Source organism: Mugil cephalus, chromosome 1 (genome assembly GCF_022458985.1).
Source record: "Mugil cephalus isolate CIBA_MC_2020 chromosome 1, CIBA_Mcephalus_1.1, whole genome shotgun sequence".
Taxonomy (NCBI): domain Eukaryota; kingdom Metazoa; phylum Chordata; class Actinopteri; order Mugiliformes; family Mugilidae; genus Mugil; species Mugil cephalus.
This window is the reverse complement of record NC_061770.1, coordinates 38,263,499-38,287,938: the sequence shown is the minus strand read 5'-3', so window position 1 is coordinate 38,287,938 and position 24,440 is coordinate 38,263,499. Positions and strand designations below refer to the sequence as shown.

General features: G+C 43.8%; 1 protein-coding gene across 6 annotated transcripts in view; it reads right to left on the bottom strand.

Annotated features, from left to right (window-relative positions):
- Positions 1-9,030, bottom strand: part of nrxn2b (neurexin 2b) — a 690,784-nt gene extending 681,754 nt beyond the window's left edge. For 4 of the 6 annotated variants that reach the window (XM_047590056.1, XM_047590066.1, XM_047590059.1 and 1 more), the window contains exon 1: positions 8,371-9,027. The gene's annotated coding sequence lies outside the window, so the exon portion shown is untranslated. Of the gene's footprint in view, positions 1-8,370 lie in introns of all 6 variants that reach the window. The other 2 variants (XM_047590093.1, XM_047590084.1) reach the window with 2 other exon arrangements.
- Positions 9,031-24,440: the final 15,410 nt, after the last annotated feature.

The window sequence follows — 24,440 nt, the reverse complement described above, 5'->3', positions numbered from 1 at the left end:
GTGATACAAAATGTTAGTTCAGATTTTGCATCCAGTGTATTCAGTCTTTATATGTTTCATCCCACCTCAGGAATCACTCCTCTTAAACAAATCACCCCGGACGGAGCTGGAAATTCTTCCCCGGTAAAACTGCGAGAGCATCAAAGCTCCGCGTCAACGTTTAAATCTGTCACAGCAGCGATCGTCACTCCCGAGTGGTGGGGACACGCCAGCCTCGCGTCAGGGCTGTGGATAAGCCGTTTAAAATTTGAATGGTTTCTCCGATTTGTCATCAAAAAAGAGGCGTGGGAGGGCAAACTTACGCAACGCCGCAAAAACCGCTATAAATGTCCGCAGGGGGGTGTGTGTGTGGGGGGGGGGTGGAAGGGTACGCGGCCCAAACTAGAGACTAGAGCAAAGCCTGCGCTGCTGCTGCTGCAGAGCAGTTAGTCAGCAAGTCTCGCTCGAGCTCTCCGGATGGATGGCCGGACTGAAACAGCTGGACTGAGATGGAGGGAGGGACGGATGGCCTGCGACGCCGCTCTCCCTCTTTCTTACTCCCCGCTCCTTCTCCCTCCTCCTCCTCCCCCTCCTCCCCTCTTACCGTCATTCTGACACATTTAGCCTTCACGTCTCTGCTTTTCTCCTTCAAACGCAGCAGCCGAGGTGGCAGACTGGCCACCAAAAAAAAAAAAACGTGACACTGGGCCTCCGACGAATAAGAACAAAAAAAACTAAGAAAAGTCAACACCTAAGCATACATTTAAAGAGGTTCAAAGCAACACACATAAAAACTGTTACTGCTGTTATTGTGATTGGTGATTGAACTGGAGTGCCAGTTTCATTTTGTGTCTGCGTTGAAAAAAGAAATCGTCAGGAGTCAACGACGCTTCCCTATTCCCGGCTCATTACAGCTGAGAGAATAGCGCTGGGTAATAGTCTGACCCCACGCGCTCAGCCCCGCGTCCTCGGCTACAAATGGCGGCGGCCATTCCCGCGTACCTGCCGTCCGTACAAGCCCCGGCAGAGGCAGGGCCGCCTCTCTGAAAGGACCCATTGTGCCCTCGCCGAAGCCTCTGCCTCTCTCCAGTGAAGTGGCCATTGTGGCCCCCGCGGAATAGCCGTCCCTCTCCAGCGCCTGGTGGGAGAAAGTGCTGTGCGGAGCGTCTCACTATCCTGACCCCCATCAGCCCCTGAGTGGACCCCCCCCCCACACGCCGTTCCCCACCTCCTGTTGCTCAGTTCATTCATCCAACAGGTAGGGACAATCTAGACCTAATTTCAGGCGGTGAATAGAGTGCGAGGAGCGGCCGCATTCTGGGGCTGGAAATGATGGCAGCGATTCGCAACGTGGCCGGAGGTGTGCGGGCAAATCACGTTTGGATTCGTCGCATCGATTCGGCTTCGGGGGTCGTTCGTCGAAAATGTATTCATTTATGACAGGACGCGCGGAGAAGCCGTATGGATTTCTGGGGGAGGAATAAACTGCGCCGGAGCGAAACTATTCTCTTAAGGGCACTTGACTGAGAGCGGCACTTACAGTTTTTCAAGCCGCTCCGGTGAGACTCGACGAAAAACGGGGAGAGGAGGAGGAGGAGGAGGAAAAAACTGAAAAAACAAACAAGAAAACAGACTGGCTGCACGTCCTTTATGCGGACAGAGATTCTCAAGCACAGGGAAGTAACTCAGATTAAAGATTCAGGCTTAAATTACTAGACTCATTGTGATGTTTTGGGATATGGAAACCCATATTACTTTTTTTTTGTTGTTGTCATCCCTGCTGAGGCAAATAGAATCTGACAGAAAATGAAGAAGTTGTGTGTCCCTACTTTGTTGACAACATTAAATTCGTTCAATAGCAGAACATGAGCGAGATGGAAAGAGACGGACCCACGCTTTCAACATCGCCGCCGACTTCGTTCGTCTTTTCAAACATTCGTTGGAACGGCTCCTCGTTTCGCTGCAGCCATGTTTCCTTTTGTCATCATCGAGTCACCGTACGTGGACCTCACTTAGTTATTAGGTGCTAACATTTTCAGATTTATTCATTCGCCGCCTGTAAGCGCCGACCCTCCGGAGGCTCACGGAGGTTACTGGAGCCTATCCCAGCTGTCAGTGGCCCAGCGAGAGGCTGCCTCCAGTCCATCGCAGGGCTAACACACAGAGACGCACGACCATTCACACTCACATCGAGACCTGCAGCCAATTCAGAGAAACCTGGAATCTTCATGCTGTGAGGCCTCGGTGCTAATAGTTTGGGCTGGGCGATACTGGGAATTTTGGTATCGATCCAAAAAGTATATGAAGTAAATACAGGAAAAAAAGGAACAAAAATATAACAATGTTAACAACACAGCAACGGTGGGAAATAAAGACAGTAACGGTAGTGAGCTGAGCAAATAAGTAAACAAAAGTGACAGTGTAATAATAAATATAACAACTGCTCAGAGAAGGAAACGTTGGCTCATTTATTTTCCACCACAGAAGTGAGTCCCGTGTAGTCATCTTCTATTCTGAGTACCAACATATTTCAATAATGGCATCATGTGATGCTGCTGTGATGCTGGTATCTGAGTATCAAACTCTGTCCATATCCACCTTTTGCTACAGGTGAGGATGGAGAAACTCCTGAACCCACACAGAGTTGGAGAGAAGCTGCGCTCGTATGAACTCTGTGATGAGTTATTTGGACGCATAGAAGAGAAACTGTAACAAAAAGCTCAGAAAGCTAGTATCGATCCGATACCGATACTGGCCTCGGTATGGATACTATTGATATTTAGATCGATACACCCAGTCCTACTAATAGGAAGTAAGTCTCATAGAAGATACTTCCTATACAGGCCAGTTTGTACCAAGTGTTTTTTTTTTGTTGTTGTTTTTTTGTGATTATTTAACTTGTCTGGGATCACAAATGCACTTAAATTAACAGGTGAGGACTCGAAACCTTCTTCGGACGTCTCACGCCTATGCTCTATTTACTGTCGTTGAGGGAAGACGGTCTCACGACGTGTTGACAGCGGGATAAATGGATTAAAGGCTCCCTGGGGGGAAACCGAATGGCTTTTCATCAATTAACTCCCCGTTTCATTGCGTACGGCTAAATAATGTCCGACAATCGCCTTCGGAAGCGAACGCAGTTAGATATGCAAGTGTTATGCAAACAAATTGCACGATTATGCAAAACTAGAAATAATGTGGATGAGTGATATCCCACAGCATAAGGATTAGTAACTAACACCCACTCTTCAATTATGAGCATAAAACTCTTATGTGGGTTTTGTGTGTGTGTGTGTGTGTGTGTGAGTGTGTGTGTGTGTGTGTCCCATATCCCGGTTACGTAATCTGCTCCAGTTTGAAATCTTGTCATGGCTAACTACGTGTTAGCGTAGCCTAGTATGGGAGGGTACGGTGGGTAAATGGGGCTCTGGACAAGTTGGCGTAAGAGGTTCTACTACAGTGTCAGGGAGGAAGAGATGTACATCATCAACAGAGAGGTTACGCCGGCTCGTTTTGTCCGGAACGCGCCCCTTCCAAGCGTGATGTGGTATTTTTTAAACCCGGGGGGGACAGCAGCTGCCTTTGTGATGGAGTAATTGCTGTTAAAGGGGCACGTGCCACTCCTGAAAGTTCCCGGAGAACTCTCCGGCCGAGGGTCGTCTGCAGCCCTGGCTCTTGACGGAGACGTCGTCCTGAGCCAAATCAGACGAAAAAGAGCTCGAAGCCAACGTTTTAGTTGTGTATTATTAACACTCCAATATTCTCTTCTATAAATTCCAGCTTAACCGAAGCACCGAGGATCTTGCTGGAGCCCGTAAAAAGGCAGGCGATACGGTAATGCAAATATTTCAAATCAAGCTCTCACCAGAGGCTACAAAGAACATCTTCATTAATTCCTTGGCAGAGTCTGCTTTTTTCTTCTTTTTTTTTTCTTTTTAAGGGAAGAAGGGGTTACTCAGATATGAAAAAAGGGGAGTTTGGGATTACGTTACTTTTCAACGGTTTTTGGAGAATTAAATTAAAAAAAAAATCATCTGAGATCTTTGTGGAGTACAGTGGGGGTACAGATCCAGGATTTTCTCAATTAGAGAGACCAAAGGGAGGCTGTTAATGCCATCACATGACAACTTTGCGCCTTTTCCTCCTCATCTCACAGAAAGAAGAAGGACAAGATACATATTAGCGTTGACATACTCAATAATAAATGTCTTGCTGGGCTGACTAATATTAGTCTCAATCTAGACATGGATATCCTACCGGCAAGGCCACACAGGAGGGAAGGGCGTAACTTGATAGGATCGATAAGCCGTACTGTATCCTCTCTTCTCTCTGCGTGCCCCCCCTCCCCCGCCCCCTCTTCCCTTCCTCTCGCAGATCCATTCATGCGCCGAGACAACGAGAGGAGCCCCAGTCCGTCTTTGCGGCACGGTCTTTTCTTACCTCTTTCTCAAAAGGTATGGGCGGGACGGACACGACATCGCCATGTCCCCCTCAGTTTATTAAGTTTATTTCATTTATATACCACCTTAAAAGCAAAGAGCGTCACATTCAACATGTCATGTCAATGCATCAACAAATGGAAAGCTATTAACACCCAGGGTGACCCGATGAAAAAAAAAACTAAAAACAGATCAAATGCCACTGAAAGCCAGTGAGTAAAGATGGGTCTTAAGGTGCTTCTTAAAAGCCTCAACAGAGTCAGAGCTCCTAATAGCTTCTGCCAGGATGTTCCAGAGCCCAGCAACAGAGAAGGCCCGAATCCCCTTCTTTTACTTTTACCAGAACGTGGCACAGCCAACATGCCACGGTCTGAGGATCTGAGGGTTCTGGAGATGGTGTAAGGAGTGAGACCATGGAGGGATTTATAAACAATCAGAGGAGGAGCCAGCGTAATGATGCAAGAGTGGGGAGTGATGTGGTCTCGCTTCTTTGACCTTGTTAATAACCGGGCGGCAGTGTTTTGGACCAGTTAGAGATGGTGGTCTGGGTACCTGAGCGGAGGGTCAGGGTTACCATTAGGGTTATTATTGGGGTTAGGGTTAGGGATATCATTAGGGTTAGGGATACCATTAGGGCTAGGGATATCATTAGGGTTAGGGATACCATCAGGGCTAGGGATATCATTAGGGTTAGGGATACCATTAGGGCTAGGGATATCATTAAGTCTAGGGTTATCATTAGGGCTAGGGTTACCGTTAGGGTTAGGGTTATAATTAGGGTTAGGGTTATCATCAGGGTTAGGGCCTGTGTTTTTGAGATGTTTCTGAGTTGGACCTGACAACAGAATTTACATGCCTGATGAAATTTAAATTACTGTCAAATAAGACACCCAGTTTCTTTACATGGTGTGATACAGGTGGTCGAGGTTCGTATTAGTATGATGTAGGTAGGGGCCAAAGAGTAAGACTTCTGTCTTGTCCTCATTTAGCCACATTAAGTTCGGAGCTGGAGGAGGTTCGCCTTCTTCAAAACTCCCCTAAGAACTTTTAACCTCCCCTTTCCAATTTTTTTTTGGGGGGTGGGGGGGTGGACAAGGGACTGGAAGATGGATGAGGGCCAGGCCGCAAGCAGCAGAAGAGTGGGTTAATGAGGCGGACTGCTCTCTTCGCCGCCGTTGCGAGGGATTACAGGAAGATTACCCATTCTGATTCTCCTCTCTTCCAATTTCGCTCTCTCTTTGGTGGCAAACCGGAGGGGTGAGGCGGAGGTGGAGGAGGCGGCGGTGGTGGAGGAGGCGGCGGAGAGGGGGGGTGCAAGTGCCTGTGTTTTGATAGAGGTGAGCTAGAAGGCAGCGCCTCGGCTCTCTGTCAGGGGGGAAAAGTGACAGCTGCTCAAAACACCGACCTGCGCGCGGATAGAGTTTCTGACTGACGCCTCCGATCTGACAGCTGCTTCAAGGGCTGCATTTGAGCTAAATATACCCAACATGAGGCCGAATATCTTATTAGTCACACAGAGACCCGACCACTTCATCAATTTCCCTCACGAACGGCAGCTCCGAGAAGCTAAACACACGCGGCGGACACCCGAAAAACATTTTAAAAAGGTTATTTTGCCGTTGCGTGCCAAACGGCGTACCGGGCCGCGTGTTTACCCCGAGAACGGTGGCATTTGAGTTGAAAAGCCAGAGATTCGTATTCAGGTGGGGTGGCGGGGGGGCAAGAGTCGTTTGAAAACCTCGTGTCAGGGAGACGAGCGAAAACAAAGAGAAGCGCGGGACCTCAAGTCCACTGTTTGAGCGCGCTGAATACCAAACAGTGGAAAGGTCTGGAGAAATTATTCAAATTGCGGAGGAATTTGCAATTATTATAAGTCATCTCAACCCACAAAGGCAATGTTAAGCACCCTTCATGCGGCAAGCTGAAAGCTTTGAGGACAAAAGTGGAGCTCCAGCGTGCTGGTGAAGGTGTCTGCACCGTGTGTTGTATCGCTACAAAAGGAGCGATTCGGGTATTTCCAAAACCACTGTCAAGGCCAGAAAGCTGCGTTCAGGAAAAGATGTACATCCCGAATTATGACAAACTGAAACAGACAGATTGCAGTGACGAAGCGTCGGTGTAACTCCTTGACATGATATATTTCTTTCCCCCCCAGCATGAGCCTGTGTGAGTCTGCACATCCAGCTCCAGCCTGGCCTGGAGATGTAACCAGGAAATGAGTCATCTCGCCTTGGTTGATTTCTGGCACCGGGCTTCATTTGCATTAAGAAGACACATGGCTCGGGGAGCGCTTCCGTGTGGTCCAGCCAGCCAGAGGTGTTGAAAAAAAGCTATGAAATGAAGTCACTCAGTCGGGGGCTCTGTATTCGAACTTTGACTCCTCTGATTGCACTAAGCATCCTCTTTCTTGTGTTGCAAGGTCAGAAAATCCTACAGAGTAAACGTCACACGCTGGAACGAGGAGTGTGTGGGCAGCTTGTTTTGGACATTGTTGGGAATAAGACATCACATTTGTTGGGTTTAAAAAGAATAATAAAAAAGAGAGGGGGGGGGGGGGGGGGCAGCTTCGTGATAAAAAATTCAGAGGTCAGCCTTCCCATTGGCGTTGACTCTCCTCATGTGGTATCTGCTTTCCCTCCTCTCCCTGCTCCTTCCCAACCCGTCTCCTCTGCCTCTGCGCCGCGTTACCACACCAACCCCCGAGCTCAGTTTAAATATTGGCACCACAACTCACTCACCACAGCCCCGATTTGTATCTCATAATCAGGGATTTGTAGTACTTGTTAATTATCCCTTTGATTCGGGATTGTGTCTTTTCCCTTTTCCCCTTTTTCCTTCTCGAGACACCGTTACGCACCCCAGTGGGCGTTTGGCGACACGGTGGCGCAGGAGTGCAGTCGCAGTGCACTCGGAACAATATAAATTCCCAAATATCTACGCACTTGGCGAGAGTGCACATCTAACGCGGCCGATTCCGATGGCGTCTGTTTGCGGGGAGAAACGCTCCCGAGGTCGCTTTACGCAGGAGACGGTCCGGATCACTGCCAGCCTGGCCCCTTTCGGCGCATATACGTTTAATGCAGCCGCTCATTACAGAAAGTATACCCTCCGGTGGCCTAATTTACCGTGTCACAAATATTTTATTCGCAGTGCATGGTGATGGATAAACAAAACAACAAAAAAAATTGCGTCCCCAATTAACTGTGCCAACATCTTCGCTTCCCCCGAAGAGAGACATCCCAGCAAATTTATATTTCAGGTATTTGGAGTGAGGGAGAAGTACAAGTCAGGGGGGGCTGTATGTATGATGCCTCACTGGCTACAATTCAACCCCCTGTTCGATTATACACCGAGGCTGCTGAACTGAAAAGACACCTCGTGTTAAACGAGTGTCAGAACCTGTAAGAATAACCCCTCGCAAGTCGTCCGGGCATTGCGTAAACACATCTACAGTTTACCGGAGCACAAAAACTGACTTTCACCGAGCACAGTGTTTTTTTTCTTCTTCTTCTTCTTCTTCTCCTTCGTTTATTTTTTTTATTCTGAATTCCCACACTCTACCCCTGCCGCTGTTACGAGCGTCTTCAAAACATCCACAATTTCCACCCCCTCATCCCTCGCACCGAATTCAACGTGTCTGCTCCCGGAGCCGCAGAAAACAAACAGCGGACCTCAGACCCGCTCGCCTCCCAAAACCTCCTCCAAATATTGACCCGTTACGCGTCGTTTGCTGGCGACTTTCCTCCCCCGAAACGGCACAAAGCAAACAATAGATCACCACTGGGCTGATTTTGGTGTGTGTATATGTTTTTTAAATTCCCTCTTCGACACCACCTGTCACCGTTTGGAGAGCTGCGAGAGGGACGAATCCTCACAGCTAAGGAAAAAACACACACGCATAGAGAGGAGCGTGCAGTCACCACAGCAAAGAAGGGAAAAGAAAAGTCCTTACTTGTATTTTGCGGCAATCCCTTCGATATTATTCTCCACACTTGGGAAGATTTTGTAAATATCCCTGGGTATAGCCTGGGTGTAGTTTACGCTTCTGTGCGCCTCTCTCCGTCTCTCCTTTCCCTTTTTTTTTTTTTTTTTTTATCCAGAGCGTTCAGCTAGCAGACCAGGTTTTTCTCCCCCCCTCTTCTCCTTCAAGACAGATGTGAACGGTCCTGGCCGAGCCGCTCCACCTGCATCTCTGCCGTCAAGCCGGCCGAAAGACAGGAAGTGCAACGCGAGATTCTCCCTTTCAGATTAAAAGCCCGCGCGCTCCGCTTGTAGCACCGCGGCTCTTATTGCGAAGGGGCCGCCGCTCCGTTTCCCCGCGGACGCTCGCAGGCCGTTTGACGCACCGCCACCTGCAATCCGCTGGAATAAGGGAGGCACAGCGGCAGTCGGCGGCAGTGGCAGCAGCGGCACCGCACTGGAGAGGGGCCGCCCACGGAGACACGCCCCGCTCCGGCTGGAGAAGGCTACTTCACCCCCGAGGCGACGGGGACCCGGGGAGTTGCGCAACACCGAGCGGCTTCGCCAAGCAGGCGGCGGAGATGGTGGATTTTCAACACGGACGCGTGCGTAATTATCCAAGTGTGCTGCTGCACATTTAAAACGAACCACTTGGCGATTTCCAGGAAAGCAACGCGCCCAGTTACGCAGCCTCCCATAAACACTCTCCCAGATGTCAGCCTACAGCCTCCTGCCGTGCACAAAACACGTTGTCTGAGTCAAAACGGAACTCCAAAGCGTAACAAACATTTGTTTTTTTCTTATAATCACTGTCCTCAAACATTTTTACGGGCAAATATGCAAATAAATAAACAAACCCAACAGTGGGTCCAGTCCTCAAGCTCCATTTGAAAATCATAACTGAAAAAAAGGATCTATATCCATCTACACATAGTTTTACAGCTAATTTATTTGGATGCACACATGCACACATTTTGTTGAATTATGTTACCCCTAAGTAAGATTTATGTCTGTAAACGTTATTACAGTATTAAACATTGGCTTTAAGATTCAAATAAAGGAGGAGATGATTTGGGAATTGGATAAATAGAAGACTTATTAGTATTCTCACTGGTTATTTCAATACCTCCGTGGCACTAAATGTACAGTTATTAGAGAATATGCAGTGTCCACTAGTTCTCTAATCCAGGGTTCTTCAACGTTTTTCAGGCCAAGGACCCACAAACTCACAAGAGATTAATTAAGGACCCTCCTGCCTATGTGCTCTATAATCATTTTTGCATTCATTCATCTATTCGAATAATACACAGGTTCAAATATTCATTCTTTTTATTTCACACATGTGCAGCAGTAGGGTGGTCGTGCAATTGCTGGAAACACCTCTACAACACAGCTACACATAGCCAAGTTATTCAAACAAAGCTAAATAAGTGACAGTTTGAGGATTTAACTTTAAACATAGCTAAATGCTAGTTGGCTAATGGGAGTGAGCTGCACTGTTAGCTTCTCTTCTGCTAATATTTCATCTGGGGATCCAATAGGCTCTTGACCAATTGTGGTGAACCTGACAGAGTCAGCGTGTAATGTGTGGCCTCCTGATTGGCTCAGCAGCGATGGGGGCGGGGCCTACTGTGTACAGGAGGCTTAGATTGACAGGTCTCGGCTAGTGTGTGAATGAAAAATGATATTTTGCCTCCACTGATCCCTTTACTGAAATATGTTTGATTCATGTTTTACACACATTTTAATGTGTATTTAAATCAGGATTTAAATTAAATACACATTAAAATGTTGGATAAAATTAAAAAATAAATATATATAAAAATGTCTAATCAACCAAAGATTTTGCGGTCCCCCCTGTTGAAGATATGCTCTAATTTATCTCTCTAATGTCAGAGCCGTACACACACTTAATACTTGGGTTGTGATAACTGTCATTTTCAAACGTCTACATTCGTGGGTCTGTTAATGTTGCGAGGCAAGAGCCGTTTGTTCAGATGGAACTCGGATCATTTCGCTGAGATAAACTGATTATCTGCCACTTTATGGCTTCCATTTGTGTGCCAGTTTTTAAGAAGTCAATAGGCCTCTCTGCCTAATTTGAATTCTCCCAGTTGCTTTTACTTTTGCTGTAAATCAGCCACGTAATCAATAGCTTAAATTAAAAATTGTGAACTATGCTTGGCTCAAAAAACACACAGTTGTAGCAGCTTTCTGTTGTGGGTCTAGCCAGGCCCTTAATCCAGGGGTCTTCAACGTTTCTCAGGCCAAGGACCCACAAACTGATGGAGAGATTAAGTAGGGACCCCCTACCTATTATATGTGTTCTACATTAAACTAGTGCTATTTATAAATATACATTATTATATCATTTTTCATTCAATATTAAGCTATTCAAATAATACACAGGTTTAACCCTTTGACTTTCACAGAGATCCAATTAATCATGATTAAATACTGAAAGATAACGTTTTCCGCCTCCATTTATCCCTTTACTAAAATATGTCGGTTTCATGTTAATGTGTATTTAAATAAATTTAAATTTGTGGGGGAAATTTAAAAAAAAAATATATAAAAAAAATGTTTAATCAACCAAAGATTTTGCGACTCCCCTGCAGTACCTCCGCAGAGCCCCTAGGGGTTGCGGACCCCCTCTTGAAGACAAATGCCCTGTTGTGTTGCTGCTGCTGCTGTGCTGCACCGTCATACGTTACGGTGAAGACTGGCCTGTCGTCGCCATTGCTCCCGGCGAAACCCACCTGCACAAGCGGGGCCATTTGATCTGGGCAGTCGTTTCGGCTGGGGAGACCATTTGAAGCCGAAAGAAAGTGCATTCCCTTTTCTCTTTTCATTTCCTCTGCTCATCACGTCAGGCGGCGGGCTGACAAAGTTCCTCATTAGCTGCCCGTGCGCGGCCTCCGCTGCGTGGCGTGCAGCTCTGTCTTCCCTCAGTGGGTGAACGGCCGGGTCTGCTCATCATGTCAGACATCATGTCAGCAAATTGCCTTCATTTCAGCCTGTTATGCTCATTTACAGGACGTATTTGCTCGGTGGTCAGAGGAGAGTGAGCTTTCGTGGAAACATGTCGCCAAGTTCGCGACTTATTAGATTGCCACTGGAGATTATTCAGAGGTGTCTTAATAAAGGGCTAGCTCATATCTTTGCAGGTGATCGGTCAGAAACGGTCACTCTCAGTCGACACGTACGTCGATAATGTGTCTTTGGAGTGCCTTTTACGGACTGTTCCACCATGTGGGCCGTGTCCACGTACTACTTTAAAGATCTGCCTGCGTCAGAGGAGAGCAGCGTGTCGACGGAGAAATCCCAGTCGCGGTCAATGAAGCCTGAGGGTGGGGGCATCAATCACTGGCTTATTGAGCAGCGTGGCGCCAGAGACGTCTGTCAGTTGTGAGTATTGGCACCTCTCAGAATTAATTTCTGAGGCTAAAACATCAAATTTGGGTGGAACCTGACAGAGGCCGTGGCCTCCTGATTGGCTCAGCAGCCATGGGGGCGGGGCCTACGGTGTACAGGAAGCTTATATTGACAGGTCAAGTGTTTCTGCCTCCATTGATCCCTTTACTGAAATATGTTTTGATTCATGCCAATGTGTATTTAAAGAAATTTAAATTTGGAGGGTAAAATTTCAAAAAGAATGTAAAAAAAAAATGTCTAATCAACCAAAGATTTTGCGACACGGACCCCGTTGTTGACCAGACAACACAGAATACCTATGTCCATTCTCTGATGAGTCTGTTGGAGGCACAAATCCAGACCTAAACAATATTAGGAAGGTGGTCATAATGTTATGCCTGATCATTACATATACACTGTTGCCCGATAAATTTGTTTTTAGACACTGGTTAATTGAAAATATTCAATGTTCTTTATGAGGGAAGCCATCATTTGTTTTAATATTGCATAGAAATGGCACAGAAAATGTACAGATAAGGTGGAAAAACACAGACAAATTATACAATTTTTTCATTTTTTTTACTTACTTGACATTTAAATTAGTCAAACGACACATCCGCGTTCAGAAAGGGAAATCAGTTAACAGCAAATAGCCATAAAACCGATCACAAACCAACATCTAATGCAAGAAGAACGTCGCCACTTATAAAGGTCGGAAATCATCGCCTTAATACTGTGCCGGTTTTGTTTACGCGGATGCCTTTCTCTTCTGTCTACTGAGATGTACACACAGAAGCCTGAGTTGTCATTATAAAGAGAGCGCGTCTCTGTGTGTGTGTATATATATATATATATATATGACATTTCGTCACAGCCCTGCCTTTCACGGCGCTGCCGGTCTCTGCGGCCATAGTTAGACGGAACCATCAATCAAACGTGAGTCAGTGTTGTTTGGCGCAGCCGGAGTTTCCCCATTCAAAGGCAGCATCTAAAAATAAATGGAAATATCTGGGAGCAGACAGATGTCAAGTGAGTGTACAGCCAAACAGCATCAAATAACTGCAAGCCTGTTATCGTGATATGATTTGAGTCCAACAGAGATTTCATGCCTTTTAAATATCAGTATAACTCATTGCAGTCGTATGTCTTCCAGCGCCTTGATTTAATATTCCCTACATATAAAGCCGGCTGATTTGATAAGCTTTCACTCATGAGTAATTCATTTCATTGTTGGAGTACCCTGTGAGGTTGTTGTTTTTTTCCTCTTTCTCTCCATTGTGCTAATTAAAACTAATTGAATTGAATTGATGGTACGGAGCCCCTGAATCACAGCGCTACCATCTCAGTCCTGCTCATCCCTGAAATGAGACAAATCAAGTGCGCCGTGTAATCAGACATGTATGGGGAAAAAAAAAAGAAAGGCAATACACCCAAGAAGTCATCTCCCTTGTTTCCTGTTAGCACATTATCACGTTTCAAATCAAATTCCCAAATAAAAGCTTGGCTTAAAACACAAAGGGGAGAGTTGTTGAAACGCCAGTTTATCTGGCTGCTTCAGACGTGGCTGTGGCGGTTATGCTCACAGAAAACTTTGGGTGCATTTAGTCTTGGCTTGAAATAAATATTTCAAGATTACCTTTAAAAGGTACAAATACTACAGGGTGGAGGAAAACAAAAAATAATCATTACAGCGTGATATTTAGTGTGGCAACGCCAGATTCATTATTACACAGGATGAGATGTTACAATTCCTTGTGCCAAGAACCAAGAAAAACATATTTAGAAGCCCAGTCCGACTAAAAAGCAGACCAGCAGGCTAGCAGTCAGCTACCAGCTAGCAACCAACAAGAAGACACCAGCTAACTAGATCAATAAAGATCCTGTGTCCTCATATGGGGACGCTAAGTTTTAGGTTTTATTGCAGCTTGTTGTGCTTCATTTAAACCCATTGTCCTCGTTACTGGACATTGTCCTCGTTAGTCTGCCCTCTAGTGGTAGCAAAGGGTCAATACACCAGTCGGTAAAAACACAAAAGCGAGAATTTCATTGGATTCGCTCTAAAGACGATCACAATGTATTCAGTTATGCTTAGTTACATTTCTAGTTTGAGATGACCCACAAATTTAACTAATTTTTCTACAACCTCGCTAATTAGCAAGTACTCGTTTGAGGACGTTGAGACTTTATTGTTTGCAATCCTGATTTTGCTCAGCCATGTTCAGGTAAACAGTTTCATATTTTGTTACACTTTATTATAATATAAATAATGAAATAATCCCAGCGTCCACATATGAGGACATTGGGTTTTCTTTTTCCAAAAACTACTACTTCCTGTTGGAAGGTGATGCTTAGCTTTTATACGTCTTAGGTCCTACTGATCCCATATACTTTGGAGAAATTAAAAATGCATAGTATGCTTATGCAATGCATAGCAAACAAAAACTCCGGTTTCAATAAAAGATATTATTTTTGTGCAGCTAAAAGAAACAACGTAACACAATATACTGCAGCACTATGATACTGTGGTTTAAGTATCCTGATAATCATGCATTTTCACATAATTTGCATTCGGGAAAGGTGAGTCAACAGCAATACTTCACACCATAAGTCACATTAAAATATTATTGTGAACATATGTATCATGGCAGTATTGTACTGTGACCTGATTTGCTCCACGGATTATGAAATAAAGTGTTCAGTGTGTAGCATTTAGTCGAGGAGAAGTTGGCTAAACATGTGTAGCCTGGAATTAGGTGATACATTTTGTTTAAGGCTTTATAATTAGTCTGACACAAGACAATACTAGGGTTAAACGTCCTGATTATTAGATTACAACATAATTTGCTTTGAGAAAAAAAAAAAAGAGAGAAAATTGCAACACATGATATTGTGACTTATGTACTGTGATAACATCCTGATGAGACATAATCTGCCCTTGAATAAAACACAACACAAAGCCACATTGAAGCCAGGAGTGTTGCTCCAAAAGTGATGAATAGTTGTATGTAAATGTATGTAACTAATGCTGACTAGAAGTGCAGTGCTGCGCGGGTGTATCCATACTAGCTGACTATATGTGTGTGAAGTGTTTTACGAGGACACGAACGCAGGTTTTTACAGCAGCAGTAGGTTAGGTAATGCTAACTTTTGCTCGAAATTGGAGTGTTTTTCATTTTTGTGCTTTAACGGTGACATTCATGGGTTTTTATTAGTTGTCACAATTGGTACTCTGGCACTAAAAAGATCTCTTATTTTGAAATATTTGTATTTCTAACATGTTTCCTTGTATTTATCTTAAAAAAAAAATAAAATAAAATATTGAAGTCAGTCACCCGAACACTAAATATCTGTGTTTAATATTTTTCTCTGCAACATCTTGTAGAGACAAACAGTGTGATTGCGATTCCTAGAAAATAATATTTCTTTTGTCACATACTGTAGTGGTATGTACTGGAGTGCAGTTACTTTTTTTGAATTTTGAGCCATTAAAGACAATCCGGCATAACATTATGACCACTGACAGGAGAAGTAAATAACATTTAAACCGTCTTGTGACTATTCAGGGTTCTGCTGGGAAACTTTTGGACCTGGCATTCATTCATGTGGTTGTTACTTAGACATGTAGCACCCACCTAGACCAGACCAGACACCCCCACCCCATAGCAATGACACAGTTTAGGAACAACTCAAAAAAAACATGAAGTTTCAATGTATCTGTGGGATGATCCACCATAGAGGCCCCTCCTCCACATGCAGAGGATGTCGGGGTCAGTAAAGCATCAGACATATTGTGTGTTGGAGTAACCAGCGTGATGTTTCTCTTATTGTAACCAACTTGTTTGTCTTGCTAAACTCAATCAAACATTCACCGTAGCATTGTCAGAGCTGACAACAGTCCTCATTGTGGTGTTTCAGAGGGAAATTACAAATGCCCTTTTTTTTTTGTTGTTGTTTTGTTTTTCATGTGGAGAACCTGATTAAGGCGAAAAGCTGAAGAAATTGGCACAATTTTGCCCGTATTACTGTATTCCCACCACCTCTGTGATTTAAAATGAAACATGAAACACCCCGCACTCCGCTTCTGCACCCACCTGCTAGTTCTGTGCAGAGCTGGATAACACAGGTTAGCTTCCCGTTCTCATATAGAGGGAAGTTTACTGATTAATGAAAATGTTATTTTAAATTGTATTCTGTGAACAAAAAGAGCCTGTTAGCTAAATGCTAGTTAGCTCCTCTGCTAATATTTCATCTGGGGACTGAAGAGGCTCTCGACCATTTGTCAATTGTGGGGAGCCAACAGAATCGGCGTGTAATGTGAGGCCTCATGATTGGCTCAGCAGTAGTGGGGGCGGGGCCTACTGGGGCATACAGGAAGCTTGGGTGAAACAGTGTTGAGACAGCTCCTGTATCGCTAAATAAAAAAAAATAACATTTTCTGCCTCCATTTATCCCTTAACTGAAAATATGTTGGATTCATGTTAATGTGTATTTAAAGAAATTAAAATTTCTGGGGGGAAATTTAAAAAAAATATATCTAAAAATATCTAATCAAGCAAAGATTTTGCGACCCCCCCTGCAGTCACTCTGTGGACCCCCTAGGGGTCACAGACCCCCTGTTGAAGACCTATGCTCTGAATTAACAAGCATTGCTTCTGGAAGGATATTAAATGGGATTTTGTTAGGGTGTTTTTTTGTTTTTTTTTTACTTGGCTTTTTCAAGCATAAGACAGATTGAAGATGTGACCACAAGCAAACTTTATCTATCAGCTGGGTTTGTCAGTGGAAGGATAAAACAATAGCTGTCATGGTGAAAACTCAAAACACATCAATTATCCCCCCACAAAAAAAAATAAAAAAAGAGATCGTCACAGCAGCTCTTCACTCAGTCGGCCAATCTGAGCCGCCTCTGAGATATGAATCGGTGGAAGTGTTGAAGGGCGTTGTGGGAGGACTGTGTGATCAGCATGTATGGCGATGGGAAACAAAAAAAAAAACATGCATTCTCTGCTCCCCAGAGGCCTAGTCATGATTAGATGATCAGGCATGATGGCTCCAAACATATTTACCCTACAGAGCCCTTTGGGCGTGGTATGTGTGCGCAGCGCGGGTTGTGTGTAATGCAACTGTGACAACATCAGCACATTTTCAGATAGCGGCGTATACACGGGAGAGATACGAGGGTACGCTACATCAACAGAAAAGTGTTTGGATCAATCGAGTGTTTGCACGCTCTACTCAGCGGCGTGTGCACAGGTTTACATCTAGTGGGGGGGATATTTTCCAAGGGTGGGTGGATGTTTGGGTGGTGGTGGTGGGGGGGCCTCTCTAGGGACTGAACGTGGGCAGCGGTGGCTCGTGATTGAGGGACGTGGGCGAAAGGGTTACCGCCGCCACCGCTAGCATCACGCATCGCCGCCAAAAGCAGACACACTTTACACACGGTGTGAGGGTGAGCAATTATTTTTCCCTCTCTCTTTCATCCCCCCGGGACGGAGAGCGCCAGCCGCTGGTGAACAATGCCGCTTTTGTGCCGCACTATCAAAACTGAGAAAATCAGCTCAGGGCTCCCCGCGGTCCCCTCCTGCACGGCGGCGTGTGTGCTCGCCCTGTTTGTTTATTTGTTTGTTTGTTTGTTAGCGCGCGTGCACGTTTTTGTGCTGCATCCCTGGACTTCTATTCTTAGCAGCGTGTTCGAGGTTGCGTCATGTGGTTCGTCCTAACCCCTCTTTTGTTGCACTGTGATTGCTTAAAACCGAGGCCAAGTCACATCGCGGTGTGTTCGGAAGATGTGCCAGTTCATTTCCGCTGATTTCGATGTTGGCGTTTGTTTCTGCCACAAACTGAGGTGAATACCTTGTGCAGACGCCTTTGTCTTGGACGTCCTAATGAAGCTGATCTTTCCATTTAACCCACAGACAAATAGCTGGGTGGTCCTTTAACTCTTAGTCCCAGGAACTAAAAGGTTGGTCAAAGGTAAATAGCTTGCATTTATTTATTCTCCAACCAGTGGCTTTCAAAGCGCTTTACAGGCATAATGTCACACAGTGACAGTGCCAATATATAGTTGTGTGACTTTCTGAGTTTAACATAGTCGAGGTATCGTAGTTGATCACATTTTGGCCATTTTCAGGCTTAAAATCAACATATAACCAGTCACCACATGGCATTTTTATGGAAAGATTCTTCTAAATATTATACACACAAATGAGCAAAGGACCGTTAGTTATAAATATACTGTAGTAACACTGAGTCAAGTGTGGATTTATCACATATCAGCACACACTACTTTATATTAAATGTGTAAAATATAAAAGAAAGAGCAGGAAGAACACACCTTGGAGCAGGTCATAGTGGTTTTCCATATAAAATTTGACATATTGCCAAAAAAGAAACATCTGTAATGATTATCTCAACTTAACAAAAAGAACACAATCGAAACTAATTTTGAATGAGCTCATTTTACTATTGTTTAGCTAACTGGAAAGTGGTTGTTATTAAATTCAGACGGTTATTTGGTTGACATTTCTCGATTGATTCCATAATAAATAATTATGGATTTTGGGAAGATGTTATCATGAGGAACAGAAAAACAGTTTACTTTTCTACTTTTAGTTAAAATGTATGCAAGGTATATCCCATGGACGCATGGAGGTCATGTGACCAGTTAATTCGAAGTCCATCTTCCTTTATCAACATTTCAGAAATATCGCTTATATTTAGCGAAATACTATAATGGAAATGAGAGAGCAACTTTGGGTTGTGGTCCAGGTGCCAGGAATCAAACGGCAAGTTTCTGGTTAGTGGACAACCCACTCAAGACCCACAAGATTAAGGAAATTAGTCAGCTGATGTACAAAATAAGTGTTTATGTGTTTCGACATGATATGTACAACTTGCTCTGCAGGAGATTTTATAACAACATCAGGGCTGTTTCAAGACAGTCTGGGGGCACCTGGGCCACAAGTTTCATTTATCACTAAAGTTAATTTCTTACTGACCGGCTTTGTTGATTTCTTTTAAAAGGGAGTTTGGCAGAATATATAATATCCAAGGTGTAGCCAAAAACCAGAATCAGAAGAGCAGCATCTGGTGGCTAAAAGACATGGAAGAGATTAGTGGGTCAACGTGTCCACAGTGTGACTGAGGCTACAATCCAGACATGAGCGGGAGTGGAAGCCTGGTATAAGTGGTGTTGAGGATCGAATCGCTGGCAGCTGGTGAACCACTCCCTGCACCTGACTCCACTCCTGTAATTAAGCAACAGAGAAAAAGAAAACAGTGGAGGGCCGAGGGCGTGACATGTGGGAAAAGAAACAAGTGGTGGATTCAAAAGTGCGAAAATTATAGTAAAGTTAGTTGTTGTTTTAAGGTATTGTAGAGATCAGTACACCACCACGTGTTCTGTTTTTGCAAACACTGCCCTGTGCGGTTTCTAAATTGTCAGAGTAGCTCCCCACTCAATCAGTAGTCTTTCATCGTCTCATCATCCCTCAAAAAGGTTTCTTGGATCGTGTGATCAAGCAAAGTGCAGTGATTATGGAGCAAGCCATCATTCGGCCCTGCCTCAGCCGTGCCACACATCACCCTGATCGCTGCGCCTTCGGTTTAGAATCGTCATCAGGCCTGGATTAGGGTGAGGCCTCAGCCCATGCATAGATAGTCGGCATGACAGATGGACTTTCAAAGCACAATAAGGCAAACCTGGGCGTAGTTTCGGAGAGAGAGCCAGATGACTTCCTTTAGCCCTGATTGCAAGTCATTCCTTCAATCTCTCGCTCAATCTTCCTCTCCTTCTCTTTCCTCCTCTCTTTCTTTCTGCGGGCCATCCCTCACTTAATCTCCCATTCTTTCGCCCTCCGCCTTCAATTCAGTTTAATTTGCTTGGCTGGCATGGGAAGTATGCATTTGTGTCAGCCAGGCATCCGCAGGGGTAACGGATGGCGCAATAACCATAGGGAAACAATGCTCTGAAACAGGAGGGAGTAGGTATCGCTATTGAACCATTAAATAAGGGAACGCTCAATGCTCCGTGTGACTTTCTAGGAGGGAAATGACTGTCTTTTCCCTCTAAACGACTCCGCTATGTGCGGCGGGACTGGCTGGGATCAAAATGTAGAATGATGAACTAAGATCTAATTCGTGCAGTTGTGCTGTTGTACCCTATGAAAACCCATTTGTGACGGCGGATGAGCTGAGCTGGACGATGTGCGGATGCGCTGCATGCATGGCTGAGGGTGGCTCTGTTTGGAGTCAGGAAACGGATGCATGAATACATCATCTATGTCTTCAGTGTTTTTCAGGCCAAGGACCCCAAACTGATGAAGAGATTAAGTAGGGACCCCCTACCTACTATATGTGTTCCATATTAAACTCAGCCTAGTGCTATTTATAAATATATATTATTATTATCATTCTGCAATTCAATATTAACCCTTTGACTAGGCAATAAAATGCTTACATTCTCATTTTGTACTCGTTTTCTAACTTTTTCTACTCATTCAGTTTGTAAGATACACAAATTTGCCCTTGTGTGAACATATATACAAATATCTAAGCTGTGGCTTTTATACGTTTTGAGATATAGCGCCTTTGAACAGATGACCATAGCTAGAAAATATACATTATACAGCTTCAATATTTATATTGTATCAGTCTGTACAATTGTGTGAACATTTTAATAATGATATGTCAAAATACTGAGTTTGCAGTGAACGATATTTAATATAGGTTAAAAATGAATGATATTTAATCGCAATTAATCGTATTTCTTAGTGTGGAAGTCAAAGGGTTCAGCTAATCAAGTATTACACAGGTTTAAATATATTGTTTTATTTCAAATAAACAATATATTTGTTTATTGCAGTTCCCACTGTTGAAGACCTATGACCTAATACACTCACTACAAACTTAGGATAATGTTAAGTAAAGTCAGATTTTTAAATTTCAGATTTAAAAATAATTACAGGATAGCATCACATGCTACCATTGATGGTCAATTTCAGCAAAAGCCCAGAAGAGCACCGCCCCAGAAATGTAACTACGCAAGAGCTGTGATTGGTCTGTTTGGTAGTAGCATATTTTCGCTGTAGTATTTCCAAACATTCCACAAACATTTGTACAACTCGTCTTCGGCAAAATTCCAGTGAAAGTTTCAGTTGTCATTGTTTTAGATGAAGCAGCAAGTAGAAACAAAAATTAACCCAACTGGCAAAAAGATGATTTCAAACGAGCTGGTCAAGATTAAAATAATACACACTCATATTCTGTTAAACGTGGACCAGTTGACTTAGACACATCCATTCACTGACAAAGAAGACATATTACACTCTAACGTAACATAAAATCTTGCCTTCATCTCAACAGGTGAAAGAAAGTAGATGTGGTCAACGTAGCTGAAGAGTAAATGAAGAGAAGGAGCAGCTTTTTTAGCTTTTTCAACTTAAAGCACAAATCAACATGTGTAGCGCTGAAAGGCGATGCTGCATTGTCAGATGTTGTGAGAAGACAGCCCAAGGGCGGCCATCTTCACGCTCACCCAGGCCTCTCTGCTCTGCGTGTTGCTCAGCGCTGCCCTTGGACAGACAGAAGGACAGCAGCAGCTCTCTTTCTACATCTATGTTGGCGGGCAACTGTCTGTGGGCTTCAAACCCAAACGTCTCAAGCTTGCATCCGAGAAACACAGCAAAATATGCAGAAAATAAGAAGATAAAGACGGAGGTCAGGCTCTCTACAGAAAAATATGCGGTGAAAGACTTCCAGGAGGTCATAGGGGATGACTGAGAGGAATTATTCTTTTTATGAATCTATGCATTTATTTATAGGAAACTTTTATTTCTGTGATCCATATTTTTTTATTTATTTCAACTTTACAGGCTGCAGCGCTATATACCCATGGTCAATGCATGCGATATTATGTTGTTTAATTACAGAATTATCACTCTACCAACAGATTAAACAAATGTTTTTATTTATTTTTTTTAATAAATCAAGTTTAGGAGCTGATTTGGTTTTTGTTTAATCAAAAAACAGTAGTCGTTTATGTGACATGTGCTTCCCAGATGTTTTTCCATCATTGCTGAATCACTGAAATGAAATTATTGGCAAAAAAACAAATATCAACTTTGCAGGTTGTACAAATCTCTGGCGATTCCTTCCTTCCGTCCTAACGGAAGTCCTTGCATGCTTCGTTCTCCCCTTCATCTTCCGTGGTTCCAGTGGTGTGCAGTGAGGTCAACCAGAGCTAAAGCTAAAGGCAGTCTTCACCTCTAGGGACGGATCATCATCATGCATTCCCTGTAGGTAGTTCCAGCGCTGTGTCAGCTCCGGAGAATGGTCTGGCTACATGAGACTGCCCACGGGGAATCAGAAAGCACTGTGTGGCACGCGGGTTCAAAGGCAATCTTGAAAATGTTGCATGAAAGTATCGTTGCCGCAATTCACAGTGGCACTGAAGTGGCTGTGATTCAACCACGATTGGTTTAAAGCAGGGGTCTTCAACGTTTCTCAGGCCAAACTGATGGAGAGATTAAGAAGGACCACCTACCTACTACATGCGTTCTAAATTAAACTCGGCCTAGTGCTGTTTACAAATATACATTATTATCATCATTTTGCATTCAATATTAAGCTATTCAAATAATATACAGGTCGAAATATATATTTTTTTACATGTGCAACAGTACATAGCAGCGTGAGTCTGAGATGTCACCTCTCGACTGAATAGTGCCTTGTGATTGGCTCAGCAGCGATAGGGGCGGGGCCTACTGTGTGCTGACTGAACAATAACGTTCTCTGCCTCAATTTATCCCTTTACTAAAATATGCTGGTTTCATGTTAGTTTGTATTTAAAGAAATGTAAATTTGTGGGGGAAAATTAAAAAAGAAAAATATATATATGAAAAAATGGCTAATCAACCAAAGATTGCAGTACCTCCACGGACCCCTAGGGGTCACAAACCCCCTGTTGAAGACCCATGGTTTGCACAGATTAACTATTGCTACATTATCTGCTTTTTTTCCGCTTCCACGTGGATTTTATTTGGGACTACCTCACCTCTGATAGTCTTAAATAAGAAAAAGATGCAAATTTTCTCAATTATTTTCTCAATTTTCTTCACAGAAATCATAAACATCATATTGCCCTGCATGCACATTTGTCATTGATAAGATCATTTTGAATTGGTGCATGTTTTAGTGCATAAAAAGCATGTATGTGGATTCTATATACCTTTAACCTGCACCAATGCCCTGCATATCTTGCATAGAGGCAGTTTCATATGAGCTTATACATGTGTTAGGCAGCCTCACACGTCTTATGAGACAGGTTCTGGCAGTTTCCTTTCCCCTGCTCCCGTAAAATGTGCTGTAATTGTCTGCTAAGTACTAGCGAGCGTTCACCAAAAGGCGTAGATAGGACTACGGGAACGGAGCCAAGTGGGATTTTGAATTTTATAGTAGCGGGTTTAAGGCTCAGCAAGAAATGGAGAGACAGAGCCAGAGGAAGGTGATACGGGGAGGCGATGCTGTTAAGTTTTTATCTGTCATTGTGTCACGAAATGGAATTTAGGAAGTTACGGAGCTGCCAGTGTGCTTGCACGTAAAATGTTCCCGACGCTCACAGTCAGAAACTGCACACACGAAAACCTGGAAAACTTTTACAAGCATACCCTTAGTCTCTCCCTGAAATGATGTTTAATTCAGTTTCTTCTCTTATTTTCCAGCCGGGTTTTCAAGTACGGAAAATAAATAACAGGCTATGCACACAGCAGCGCTGGTAGAGCCATAGGTGTGTATTTGTGTGTTCTTATAGGAAACTGCTGAACTCATTTCCATACTTTAAAGATATTTCTTAGACAGGTCTGAAAAGCCTGTACAACAAGGCTCCCGCTGAAAAAAAAGCATTTACTTATGTTTGGAATTAGAACAGGCCATTTTATTTTGCATGAGGAAAGGAAAACTGGGGGCTCAGAAATGACCCCAGGTAATTTTCATCCCTGCATTTTTTTTCTCCTGAACACTCTCTTGGAAAAGAAAATAGTTCTAGGCAACAGCAGGGGGTAGAGAATCCCTATTGAATGTAATGGGCATCTTCTTTCAACTGGAGTGGATATAAAAATGTATGTAGAGCACGTATACATAGGAGAATATTCAGAGCTGCTCTCTGTTTTTGTAGTTGACTTGGAGTTTGCTCAGCCAGCAGGACACGGGGTCAGCGTCTGACCCCAGGAGCATCCTGTTCCTGCAAGCGAGACATCTTCAAACCCATGGCCTACATGTGTTTGAGCTTAAGGGAGCTTCCAATCTCTCCCTGTCTCCCTTCTTCACTGTCTCCTTAACCAAATTGTAGATGGAAACATTTAGAGCTTATTCTTGCCCTAAGCAAAATGTTTTTTTTTTCTTTTTTTGCTAGTAGAATTTCTAAACCTGTGACAAAAAAAAAAAAAAAAAATACTGCACTCAGGATACATAAGAACAAATGGTGACTGACAAGCAGTGAGCATGACTCAGAGCCAGCATAGTCTTGAGTGCTGATTCGTATACATTGTACACATTTTCATGAAGCTTTCCCCCTTTCTACAAAGAGTCTAGGATCTAATGTGCACTCACGTCAGCAAAATTCAATGTACGCATGTCTAGTTTTCCATTCCA